The sequence below is a fragment of the Nothoprocta perdicaria genome, unplaced genomic scaffold (assembly GCF_003342845.1).
Source record: "Nothoprocta perdicaria isolate Ctin4 unplaced genomic scaffold, notPer1 scaffold_31, whole genome shotgun sequence".
Lineage (NCBI taxonomy): Eukaryota > Metazoa > Chordata > Aves > Tinamiformes > Tinamidae > Nothoprocta > Nothoprocta perdicaria.
The window spans coordinates 1,991,989-2,004,793 of NW_020455544.1; the positions used below are offsets into that span (position 1 = coordinate 1,991,989).

The window sequence follows — 12,805 nt, forward strand, 5'->3', positions numbered from 1 at the left end:
GCCAGTTACTTCTATTCTTTTTGGTAATTTTTTTTTTTTTTTTTTTTAAAAACCTTTGAGTAGGCCAGCCTGGAACAGCAGCACTTAGAGGGAAAATAGGGGGACTGGGCTGCCACTATCTTGGCAATCATAGGGGACAAGGCTCCTCTTCCCAGGCCGTGTGCTGTGCCATATGGTGGAGCTGGAAAGCGTAAGGAACGATGTAAAGACCCCATCTGGCGGCGTGCTGGCGGCCGCCATCTTGAGGCGCGGCGCCGCCATATTGGGGCGCGGTGCCGCCATCTTGCCACTCGGTGGCAGCCATGTTGTGAGGCAGCGCGCTGGCGGGGGGCGCCTGCAGCGTGGCGCCCTCTGCTCGGGAGTGCCGCAGCTTTTCCAAGGAGCCCCCGAGGAATTCATTGCTTGCCTCCRGTCAGAATGGCCCTTGCTGCAAAGCTAGAGCACGTCCAGGTAGGTGTGAGTGTGGCAGCTTGCCTCTGTGGCGTGGTTTTCAGAGGGAAATGTAGCTGCCCACGTGCTGTGTGGGCCTGTTCAGGTGGGTGGGTAGGCTGGTCGTGGGCAACATGCTCCTTTTCTTGTTTGTTTTTGCATAAATCTGATAAATTTACTTGTCCTGTTGCACTGCCTTGTATGGCATCACAGAAGAAGGGGACAGAGCAGAGAAGCACTCTTATGTGGAAAAATAYCCATGTTTTCTTCAACTAGCTCAGTGGGGTTGTCATTATTACGCTGTTTAATCCTGTAGTATTTTGAAGGTGACCTGCATTGCCTAGACTCTAGGTTGGTAAATGTTAAACTTATTTCAGTTATATTTATGRAACAAAATTGATATTTCTAAAGCAGTATCTTATGTGCATATGGAAAGTTGGGGGAGGAAAATAAGAATTTTGATGTCTGCTTTTATATGAAATTAGGGCAAGTACTACTGTAGTATCTGCAATAAATGTTTGTTAAGGGAAGATGTTTTACATTATTCAAATCTGTGCTACCTGATTAGCATTTATAACTATCTAAATATGCCACGTGGTTGAATTACAGGGCATGTGTGTACATGAAACAGCACGACTGCAGAAAATAACTAGCAGTGGTCTGTAACTTAAAGAGGATCAAAACCAAGAGCTGATTTGACCAGTGGGCTCTAATAGAGGTAAGTAGTTTGAGTGCTTGTCATCTACCCACATGATCCTCATGTTGGCAGCCTGTTGAAAGTGATGCGTGGGAAACTAGTGTAAAGTGCTGATTTATTTTATGTTAATGGGGAAAAGTCCATATTGTTCAAATTAAATCCTAAAGCAGAAACAAATCATCCCACCGAGCCCATCCTATGGAGTTTCATTGAAACAGTTAGTGGTCTCTTTCGTGACCTCAGAGTTGTAAAAATTAAACAATGTTACGGGGCTGCTGTTTTCAAGTGCCTCTGGCTGCTGAAAGCGGCTGCGATTCTCCTACAGATGGCTATTTAAATTAAAAGCCAAGTGGAGAGATCACAGCAATTAGTGCACATTGGCTTCTAGCTGCATTGGAGTGAATAATGTGGGAGAAGCGAGCCAGGACTGTGCCTCGCTCTGTGCTTTTTCCCACCAGCACTTCTCAATTAAAAAAAAAAAAAAAGAGGGGGAAGAAAAAAAAAGGGAGGGTGGAGGGAAGAGGAGGGAGAATTTCTTGCTGCCTCACTTGAACAAAATAAAAGAGATTATGCAAAGATAGACTAAAGTGAGAGGAAAGAAAAAATATTTCAAAGGGACAAACAGTCTATTTGAGGGCTCTGACTGAATCTGTAGTACAAAGTTTTTTCTGCTTTTGCCATAAACTGCCTCCCTACAGGCTTGTTGTAGGGATTAAAGATCTCCCTCTTTTTTTCTGTGTAGCTTGAGCCCTAGGAGAGCATAATAGGACTAAAGTATTTTGAAGTGAAGGGCAAAGTGATTTATAACCTTGAGGAATAGAATTTCCTGAGGAAAAATGGAGGGGCAGAAGACTTATGAATTTGCAATTCATTTTATATTGAGGGAACACTTTTGTTTAAGAGGCATAAAACCATGTAACATCCACYGAGAGGCAGTTTTTCTGTTGTTCTTGAAAATCTTTGAATCTGCATTTTCTCAGTGGTTTCTAACCTCTGGAATGACAAAAGAGAGCACAAAAATTGTGTTAGGAGTTTTGGGGAGATCTGCTCACAGACTTCAAGTTAAGAAATGCATCTGGAGGATGATCAAATATAAAGACAGTGTTATTTCATTCAGGTCCTTTTCATAATGAGCAGGCAAAACATTGACAAAATATCTCTGTTTCATGGCCATTATTCATGTAAATATTCAGCATTTGCCTCCACCAGATGGAGTTATAAATCTGTTTGTCTTATGCTATTTAGGGGCTTGCCATTGGCATTTTGGGACTGGTAATCTGTAAATTAGTGGAGTTTTTTTAACTAATGATACAGTGAAAAAGGTTATCCATGGAAAAATCAAAAATGGGGATTGTTTTATACACTGCTGTTACAGCTTACTCAAAAATGAGTAAGAGGTCCCAACTAACAAATCCAAAGCTGAAATGCTGCTCATAGTGTCTGAAGAATGACAAGGAGACAGACCTTGAAAATCTTGGAGAGGTTTTGGCAATTGAGGGAGATTCCAAGGGCTGGAAGAAAGCAAATGTCACTCCCGTTTTCAAGAAGGGCAAGGAGGAGGACGGAGAACTACAGGCAAGTCAGTATCATCTCGTATCATCTCAGTCATTGGGAAGACGATGGAATAACTCGTCATGGATGCCTCAGTCATTGGGAAGACGATGGAATAACTCGTCATGGATGCCATCAGCATATGAAAGACAAGGCAATCAAGGGTAGTCAGCATGGATTTATGAAGAGAAAATCATGCTTGACCAACCTGAGAACCTTCTACAGTGAGATGGTGAATGAGGGGAGAGCGCTGGATGTTGTTTACCTCGAGTAAGGTTTTGGATAGCATCTGCTGCAGGCAAACTGATGAAGTGTGGGGCAGGTGAGTGGTCAGTGTGCTGGATCAAAAGCTGTCCTAGCTGGCTCAGAGGGTTGTGGCCAGTGGCATGAAGTCCAGCTGGTGACCTGTTGCTACTGGTGTTCCCCAAAGGTCAATGCTTGTGTTATACCTGTGGAGAATGGAAAGCCACAAAATATACTCTGCTGTGTGAGAACACTTGACAACTGCATGAGTCTGGAGTTTGTTTTGACTGTTTCATTTCATGACGAGCGTTGTGGAAAGGACCCAAAGTGAATCAATGCCCAAGGGCACAACCAAGCGATCTCAGATTTAGCAAGTTATTTCAAGTAAAGGTTACTGGGGCCACAAGGGGAAGCAAAACTTGTGAGGAAGAGTTTCTCGAGCTGATTGCAAGCTCGTGAAAGAAGAGAGCAAGCTGATGCCAGCCAGCTGTGCAAGCTGGTGACAAAGGCAAGAGGTTATGGAGCTGACCCTTGACACTAGCTGTTGAAACTGCCTGGCATGAAACCTCCTGTACYGCTAACAGCGGAAAGACTGGGAACAACTGCTGGTGCCAGCAGGGGGGTGAGGAGGAGCCGCCAAGCTGCGAAGCAATTCCATCAGAATTTATTTACCCAAAGATGGCATGAAATACAAAACAATCCAGAGGAGTCAGCCGGACTGTGTCCACCAACCCTGGAGGGATTTGCACCACTTAGTGTAGGAAAGGAACCACTTAACATTGGAATGTTTGGGAGCATGGCTATTTACAACCAGGTGGTAAATGACAACTATAAACACTGTCATGGCAAAACAGTTGGTTTATAATGCTGGTGAATAACTTGGACTATTCATTTTATTTCAAGGCAACTTAAGATGAAACTGTAGCCTAGCCACAGCATGATTTTTGCCCTTCTCTTGGGTACATTGTAGCACAGAATTATGGTACGTTTTTCTCCTTCCCTAACTCCCATCTCAGTATGTATTCCCAGCTACATACATGCAGGTCAGACCTGTATTTCCTACTCCTTTTAGACCAGCAAAGCCCTGCATGTCATTTATCTTTTTTCCAGCATATGCTCTTAGAAATACCTGTATCTGGTGCTCTTAGAAATACCAGTATCAGATGAATTTTTAGCAAGCTTCCTGTTGAGCTTAGTGTACTTGTATTTCCACCCTMCTAGCCTTGGTGTTATCCTCTTCCTTCACATTATGATTTCATTRAATACTTCTGGGAAGTGCTTTAATCTGGAAAAATATGTGATGTGTTAAGAGAAGAACATTAAGGCCTGTCTGTGGGACTATAGGAGTTATTCTCTATGGTGCCTTCTGCAACAGAAATACTGCAATCTTGCAGCATGTGGGGGATCTTAAATGATGACCAATCCTTTCGAGGTCTGGCAGCAAAAGTAACTTGGGATCGCCKTCTATTTCTTACTAATAGAAACTTCTGTTCAGTATGTTAATATAAAATACAGAGGATATGTGGCAAAATTAACCTTTTTAATGATTGGGCATACTTAGCATGCTAACTTGGTGTTGCRTTAATGCTATTTCTGAGGCAGTTCAGGATTGATGTTCAGTAGTACATAAAGACAGTTCAATAATAAGCCAAGTGTGCTTAAGGTTTCTACAGGTTTGCAGTCAATCTGGACTTGCTTCTTGCAATTTGCTTTCTTAAATACGTCTAATTTTAGCAATGTTATTTAAAGCCTAATGGTTGTGATATGCAATAATATCAAATCAACTTGCTTTTTTTTTTGTATTAATGACCTTACTACTACATTAAGATTTTTTGCTATATACTGTGGTAATACCTTAAAAATTGTGATAAATAACAGTAAGATTTAAAATTTAATATCAGAAGTGACTGTGTGTTCAGGCAATGCACATACGTACTCTTCTACCATCTCCCAAATATGTTCCATGTTACAGCTGCCCAAAATTTGACTCTGATATCTTAAGAAACTCTTATTTTGATGAATACCTGAAATTCAGTGTCATTTTCACCTCTTCAATTACAAGTTGTTTCATTTCCCAGTTTTAATTACAAAATCTGCTTCAGGAAAGAGGTGACAAAAGTTCTGAGCACTGAGATGTTCTCTTTCTCTTTCAAGAAGATGTAACTAAGAAGAGGTACTTTAATTGATTTAACTTTTTTCGTGTGGAGAGTAGTTAATTCCTTCCYTTTGGGTGCACAGACACTACCAAAAAGAATCTCAATTCATTCTACTTGAATTTGAGGCATTCTTTATATATGTTTTCGAACATGGTGACTATAAATGAATCACATATTTAAAGATTAATAGCACCAAGTGCTCTGAGACTGGGGAGAGATCAGTGATTTGAAAGATTTATTCTTATTTGTGCTGTGTGGGCTATCAGACGTGCTGGGATGGTAGTAATATGTTTTCATTCTCTTCACCATCTTTGGAAGATCTGCTAACATCTTTGCAAAATCTGTCTAMTCAAAATGATCTCATTACCCTTTTGGGATATTGCTGATTAGCTTGGGGTGTGTGTGTGGTGGTCCATAGCGTGACACTTTGTGTATGTCTTTCATGTGATTGAGTTGGATCGTGGTTTAAGTGCTCAATATATGGAAGTATCAAGTCCTCAATCACTCGTAACGTGCACTGAACAGATTSTGTTGATGTCAGTGAATTTTGAATTAGGTCTTCATATGTGCCTTCATTTGCCCTTTTTGTGCATAAGTTGATGGCATTGGTTAAGGAAACAGATGCAAACTTAAGTTGCTGTGTTTTGCCATCTTTTTGATAGAGCTCTGTAAAGTATCTAATTTGCCTATAGATAAAATCTGTATGATTATATGTACAGAGCACTAATTCACACAATGTTACACACCTCTGAACCTGATCCTCTGGGCCTGTARAATTTCTTATTTAAAAGAATCATCAAGATATAAAGCCAAGGTATGTTAYAAAAACAGTATTTCTGTATCTACACATTTTGTTGTGAAGTATGTGGTAAAAGGAAGGGGAAAGACACTTGATAAACTGGATTTTAAAATTATTTTCTTAAAGAAAATTAGGGGGYAAGTCTTCAGTGTTTGAGTAATGAACACCGAAAGGTGAAGCTGTTGTAGAATGAATTTGAAACAGCTCGCACTAGGGGGCACTGTTGACTGCTGCACCTCTGTCAGTTCTTGTTAGTGCTGAAGGGCTTSTGCAAATAGCATTTTGAAAAGACTGAGAATGACATTAGCATCATTTGTTTTGGGAAACTTAAAATCAGATATATACCTAACAACTTCAGGCCTCACATATAACAAATAACTGCTTTCCCTCCTCCTCTTCAAGAAGAATGTATTCATGGTTTGAACATTGTCCTTCCTGAGAGAGTTCAAAAGACTTTTGTGAAATGTTAGAGTATCCCATATATCATGTCATAGTTACACTCATCTGGTTCAGTATATTTTAAAACAAAGGTCACACGTGCTGTAAATAACGTCCTTCCATTTGCAGATTGTTCAGAAGAGMATTCCCCCCACATATGAGAAGCTAGAAGAGTTTTGGTGATCCATATGCTGAGTAAAAGGGAGAAGCTGTTCTTCATTCTACCCAAAATATGTTGCTTTGATAAACATCATATGTCTGAGAAACAGTTGAAAGAAAAAGCATCCACAACAAAGGGTAACAATAATAAATAATAAAAGGGAACATTATTTGCTCTTCTCTATTCTTCTGTCTCCTAAAACCAAACAGTAACGTATTTGTGATCGTGCTTGAGTATCTTGATACCTTTTTCTGTCATCCTGTTCCCAAAACAAGTAAATTTAAGTTTGTTTCAAAGACTTAACACCCCAGTTGTAGATGTAAACTAAAAGGTACAAACCAAGATTTTTCTTGATATGGTAAGCTCATGCTGAGAATTTCAGTATTTAGAAGAGGAAATAAATAATCAGGAAAACAAATACATTTCAGTTACTGAAAACCGAACTGCTAAGCAGCATGATGCTTTACCTAGCATTTTTTTGTTACAAAAGCAATTGTTCTCATACTACAAAACTAAACCACAAATCAAAGCAAAAATTACATACCTTGTTCTGTAACTTTGATGACTGATGACAAGTGATTGGCATCTTCCTCCCTAGATGTATTGCATATAAATTATATTATTCTTCCATGTTGTTCAGCCTTCAAATGAGGGACAAGGAAAGCCTCAACTGAACATGCTATATTTAACCTGAAGCTTGCTTGCATATCTCTGAACAAATAAAGTTGTATTTCCAGTTGATTAAAAATACAGCATAGCTCTTGTAGTGTCAAGATGTGTACCCAGGGATACAAAAATAGAAACATCTCATGATATGTAGTGAAGAATTGGGCAGTTTTCTTCTATAGTCAGTGGCTAGAAAACAAAGTTGGGAGCAGGGAGTAAGTGCGACTGAGATGTCATCTCATTTCTTAGAAACRTATTTTAGTGACTAGGGTTGGATTACGGTATTAAACCCTACAACACTGGAGAAATTAAATGTAGGCAGAATTTTAGAGCTTATTAGTAACTACTTGAAGATGAACAAAAAACAAAGAAATGACTTAACATTTGTGCTGACTACTGTAGAACTAAGTACTCTCTCGGTCTCCCCTGTTAGTCTTATTAAATAATTAGCCCAAGCCAGTAAGTAGGTGGATAGACTTTGTACTTTGGCTGTCCTTTAAGAGGACAGCCTTCAAGAGGTTCAAGTCCTTCCTTCAAGAGGTTCAAGTGTTACTGTTTCTTGCTTTCTTTGGGTTTTAAAGTATTTTGTATTCAACATGTACTATCCCAGTAATTAGCAGGAAGAAATAGGTGCAAAAAGCAAGAAATTTTATTATTTATGTAGCCAAAATGAGAAGAATATAATAAGTAGAAGTATTACCTATTCCTACAAACATTTGGCACGTCTGTGAGTAGCTGGGATATAATCAGACATCTACAGTTCAGCAGCCAGCACGAACTGTTCTCACAGCTGTGATGTTAATGGCTCATTTCCACTTTTGGTGGCATTATGTTGACATGGTCAATGCCAGGACCAGTTTCTCCCAGCAGCAGGGTTCTCTGTAAACAGAATTAAACAGAATCTGTCAGAAAGCAAGCTTTTCTTAGAAGCCATCTGTCTGATCATGGTTTTTCCTTCCTTTGCCAGGTCAGAATATTTTGAGAGCTATCAAGTAGGCAGTGAAAATATGATATAGACTTTTTTAAAAAGAAAAAAAGAAAAAAACAGTTGAGTAGCTGAGATGCACAGAGAGAGCTCACTTCTACTTACTTTAAGCTTACTTTAAAGACTTTAAAGATCTATAGCCATCAAGAATGTGGTACCTTCTGCAGCTATTGCAACCTTTGCTTGGCACTGCACACCTCCTAAGTAACTGAGGCCCTTCTCGGTACTGAAGTCCAGCGCTGCTTATAGATGTATAGGGTCTCATCATGGCWTTACAGTGCACCAGCTTGTGTTGTGTAACTCAAGTATTTTTGTGCAAGGTAAATATGCACTGTTCAAATAGTCCAAATGGCTTCCTTTGTAGTCACGCAAAAAAGTTTGCATGGGTTCAAGATTTGACTTCAGATCACTTGAAGTCTAGCATTACTTTAGTTAACAGCCAGAATCCACTGCTGTTCTCTATATCGGTTGTGCTGTAGATATTTCAAATTTGGTTATATTGGCTGCCCGTATTTAAAGGACCAGGTAAAGCCTCTTTAGTGGGAGCTCAATAAAGCCTATTTAGTGGGAGTCTTCCCCATTTTTCTATGATATTAACACTTGCTTGTATTATGGCTAACTCTGGTTATATCTGTATAACATATAAGCTGCACATGTAGTTTAAGCTGGTTTATGCTATAGGGCCTCTGATAATTAGACGGGGCTTCAGAGAGGAAAGCAGATGCRGTTGTTAATGGCAGTATGAGTGTCTGGTGATCTCCAAGTGAGTGAGAGCAAGAAGAAACTGAAGGTTTCAGTAAATAGTGTGAGAGGCTTCAGGATCTAGGTGAATGCAAGGTTACTGGCTGAAATTAGGGGTATAGTGTATATAGGGATATAGTACAGCATATACCATAGCTGAAACAGCTGTCCTCTCCCTGTTGTACAAAGTGATCTGTAATCTGCTTTTTACTTACTGTGTGGTTACTTCACAATGATAATACCTTCTTTGTGGTGACTAGTTGTGCTGCAATTCAGAAATAAACCTTTACTAAGCTTATCTTGCAAAAATCTTTTTGATTCTTTGCAGCCTAGCTGTAAGCAATGGAAAAAAGCAAATATTCTCAGACTGAAAATAGTCTAGGACAATGTTCTTTTCATTCATTATTTGGAGAGATGGCTTTTTTTTGGTAGCCAARTAGGCATCAAAGGCTTACAGACTTGAAACTGGAAGTTATATAGGATTATGTAGAAAGATTGCAATGAACTCTTTTACTATGAGAACTGGTACGGAACACCCTTTGGAGTTCCCCGTTCAGTATTTGTTATACAGAAACACTACACTACTAAGTGAAATGTTGAAATGTTATGGAATCTATTATGTTTAATTTTATAGGCTGTAACTATAACCATTGACATGCAATTGAAAATTTTAATATTGTAGTTTTTATGCATGATATTCAATATCATATGTATGTTCAAGATAGTTCTGTCATGGTTATGTTTCCCATAACAATGATTATGGGCAAAATAACAATTCTATTACTGTATAGTTTAACAAATAAACCCCACAGAGATTGAATTCTAATCCCATAAATATTTTCACATGAGCGAGGAACAATTGCTAAGTATTGCAGAGCCAGCTGACAGAACGAGTATATGCCAAAAAACTAAGAAACGAAACCCTGCCATGTATGTGCTATATGAACTGCTGGGAACCTTGCAATTCTGGGTGTTCCTGCCTGGTGCCAGAGAACTGTCGTCTTTCATGGTGCTCAGGGGAAGATACATTTTTATGTCTTGCTGACTTGTTCATCTAAAAGAACACGTAATTTTTGTCCTCTAAACACGCTAGAGAATGTATGTTTAGTCCCCTGAAGTGTGGGGAGAGGGAGAAAAATCAGTCTGGGAATAAGTAGTGTCTTAATTTGTATGACTTCCTTCTGAAGGAATGGAACTCCTTAGGTTCAGCCAGAACCTTGAAGTCATGGTTATTGCAAAGCTGCTGGAGCTCAAAGCTAAGAAAAAAATTATTTCTTTATAAATTCATCCAACTTTTAATCAGATTATGACATTTGTAGGAACACGTGAGCTAAAGTCGAAGGAAAAAGCTTTGTGTCTTCACCTTAGGATTTGTTTCTCTTGGTACAATRAGGCCAAGGATTTTGGCAAAGGCTTCGTGGCATTCCCAGATGGGAACTTGTTGTTCATCTCTACAGCTTCATGATATCTTCACCAGTGACAGTGTAGACCTGAGGAACCTCTGCACCGTAGTCAGAACCAAACACTTGGATTCAGTTCTTCTTCTCCCAGTTAAGCTAAGCAGAAGCTAAGCAGGAGGGGACCTGGGCTTAAATAGCTGATGTTCATGGGACCTGGCCTGAAATGGTTTGTCTACTTAGAAAGCGAATGACTGTTTCCATACTCAGTGAGCTCTTAAATTCTGAGCACAGTATGAAGTATTATGAAAATGTTCAGTAAAAGCTTTTCGTGTGACTTGCTTTTTGTGCTTCTGCAGCTGTAGGTTCACAGGCCAGAATAGAGGCAGGTCGTGGATCTGATCTGAGCCAAGTGTGATACGACTTAGGATTTGAAACTATGCTTTCTCCCCTAGCTTGGCATATCAACGCTCACTTTGGCCTGTCCTTTTAGAGAGACATATTTCAGATGGAGTCTTTGGTAGTAAAAATTAAGCATGTGACACAACATTATCTTTCTATCCTTTAGTTTTCCCCAAGTCACCTTAATTAATCAAGAATCCAAGCTGGTAACATGCGCTCCAAAAGAATGAAATACAAAAATCTGTCAGTCACAAGACTACAGCAATGTTGTCAAACCTTCAGTGCAAACGAAGTGAACTTACATTGCTTTTGCTCTGTGGAGCATGTAAGTCCAAAACATAGACAGCTRTTGAAGCTGGAAATCCCAGAGGAGGGTAGAGTTAGCACTGTGGAAACTCCAGTTTTCTGCATTCCGGTAAACGTAAATGTTATCCTTTACTCCATGCCTCTTGAGCCTTTTTAGAAAAGTCTGATAATCTACTCTATAGAAAGTCATTTACAGGTTATATCAAATTGTCAGTATTTTTTCAACAAGCCTTTTAATCTCCAAATGCTTCTGAGTTACAGTGCCAGTGAACAGGCTTAAGGGAAGTGCTATTGAAGATGGTTATTTCATCAGATTCTTCATTGGGCAGAACTACTTATGAGAAAGAGCTTCTGATCCAAGTCTCTCACGTGGGCACATGTAAACATTACTTGCAGCCGATAGACTTTGGAAAGGGGCAAAGTAGATWTGGAAGGGTGAGTTTTAAAGCTCAAGAGTTGAGGCTAAAGCTGGGACTTAGGTATTAGCACAGCAAAGCTGTCATGACCCCTTGCTTGTCATGGTGCAGTCTAGCAGTGCAACGAGGGTGAGTGCTCCACCAGCTCCTGCCCTGTGGCTTGTGCGTGGTTGGACACTGCTGCATGAGCTCGGTCCCTGGTGGGGTCCAGTGAAGAAGGAAGGTGCAGGGTAGGGGCTGAGGGGGAAGAGATGGGACAGGGCAGGTCAAATACAGCCAAGGAGCTCTAGTTAAACCAGAGGAAAGAGTCTTGAGCTTCCTTCATGTTTTATATTCAAGTGCTTCAAGAAGTGAGTATGGTAAGGGAGCCGTGAAGTAAATCTGTGAGTTAATCTTCTTCCCATCTCTGCTTTCATTCAGAGAGCACAGTATTCAGTTTTGTGGTGATGCTGAATATTGGAGGGTGACAAAAAGAAGGACTCTCATCTGGAAATGCTTCAAAGCTTCTCTGTAGTGGCAGAGAGTAAAATTTTTGCTTTCACTAGCGCACATTAGAGTCCAAGTTTTGATTTTAAACACAGGAGCTACCCTTTTGGAAAATATTAGCAAGATATTTGCATTTTCAGTTTTTATAAATCAACTGAATAAAAAGAGCAACAGCTACTTAGYTGTAGGTTGCTTTTTGAAGAATAAGCTAAATAAGTGCTGCTATAACATTTGCTTATTTTTAGATCAGAGAAATGTGTGATGCTAGACACAGTGTTCTCTAACAATCAAAACAACAGTACAAAAATAATAAGCAAAATGCAAAGGAGAATCCTTTATTGAAGCCATCTAGACCGCAGCAAGCCTAGCCTAAGCCTTAAGCAAAACCAAATGAGAACACTCCTCTTCATGGAAATTCTGTGAATGTACTCTTAAAGTTTCCCAGGGGTTTTGAAGAGCATTCTTGCTATGAATAACTAGAGAAATGCTTGGAGTTTTAGCACTGTTCTTAGTCTATCAGCCTGATACCAGCCTTCCATCAGCTACATCACAAATCAAGCAGTTTTTAGCTCATTCACAGGGTTCTCATTCTGTTGTCTGAAGTAAAACCCATCATTGCATAGCTACTTTTGTATCTGAGCGGTTACAGAGATTGAGATTGCAAAATTATTTCTCCTTCATACATAGAGAGATGGAAATACTGGTTAAGATTGAAAATTTGCCAGATTGGATAACCATTTCCTATTCAATTATATAGACATGTTGAAGAGGACGTGTTGACCACGTCCTTCCCAGACAGCCTTGGTGACAAGAAGGAGCTGAGTCAAAGTGATAGCACCAAAACTATTCTGACGCTGCAGGTACCTGAGCCTAGTCCTTTGGGACAGGAGTCCTAGTAAAGAATCTGAAGGAATGGACGTAATACATTTTTCC

General features: G+C 39.7%; 1 long non-coding RNA gene across 1 annotated transcript; it reads left to right on the forward strand.

Moving 5' to 3' along the window:
- The first annotated feature begins 320 nt into the window (after window positions 1-320).
- Window positions 321-6,608, forward strand: LOC112950171. The gene is made up of 3 exons (XR_003249970.1): window positions 321-450; window positions 1,039-1,147; window positions 6,443-6,608. It is a non-coding gene; the product is annotated as an uncharacterized LOC112950171 (long non-coding RNA).
- Window positions 6,609-12,805: the final 6,197 nt, after the last annotated feature.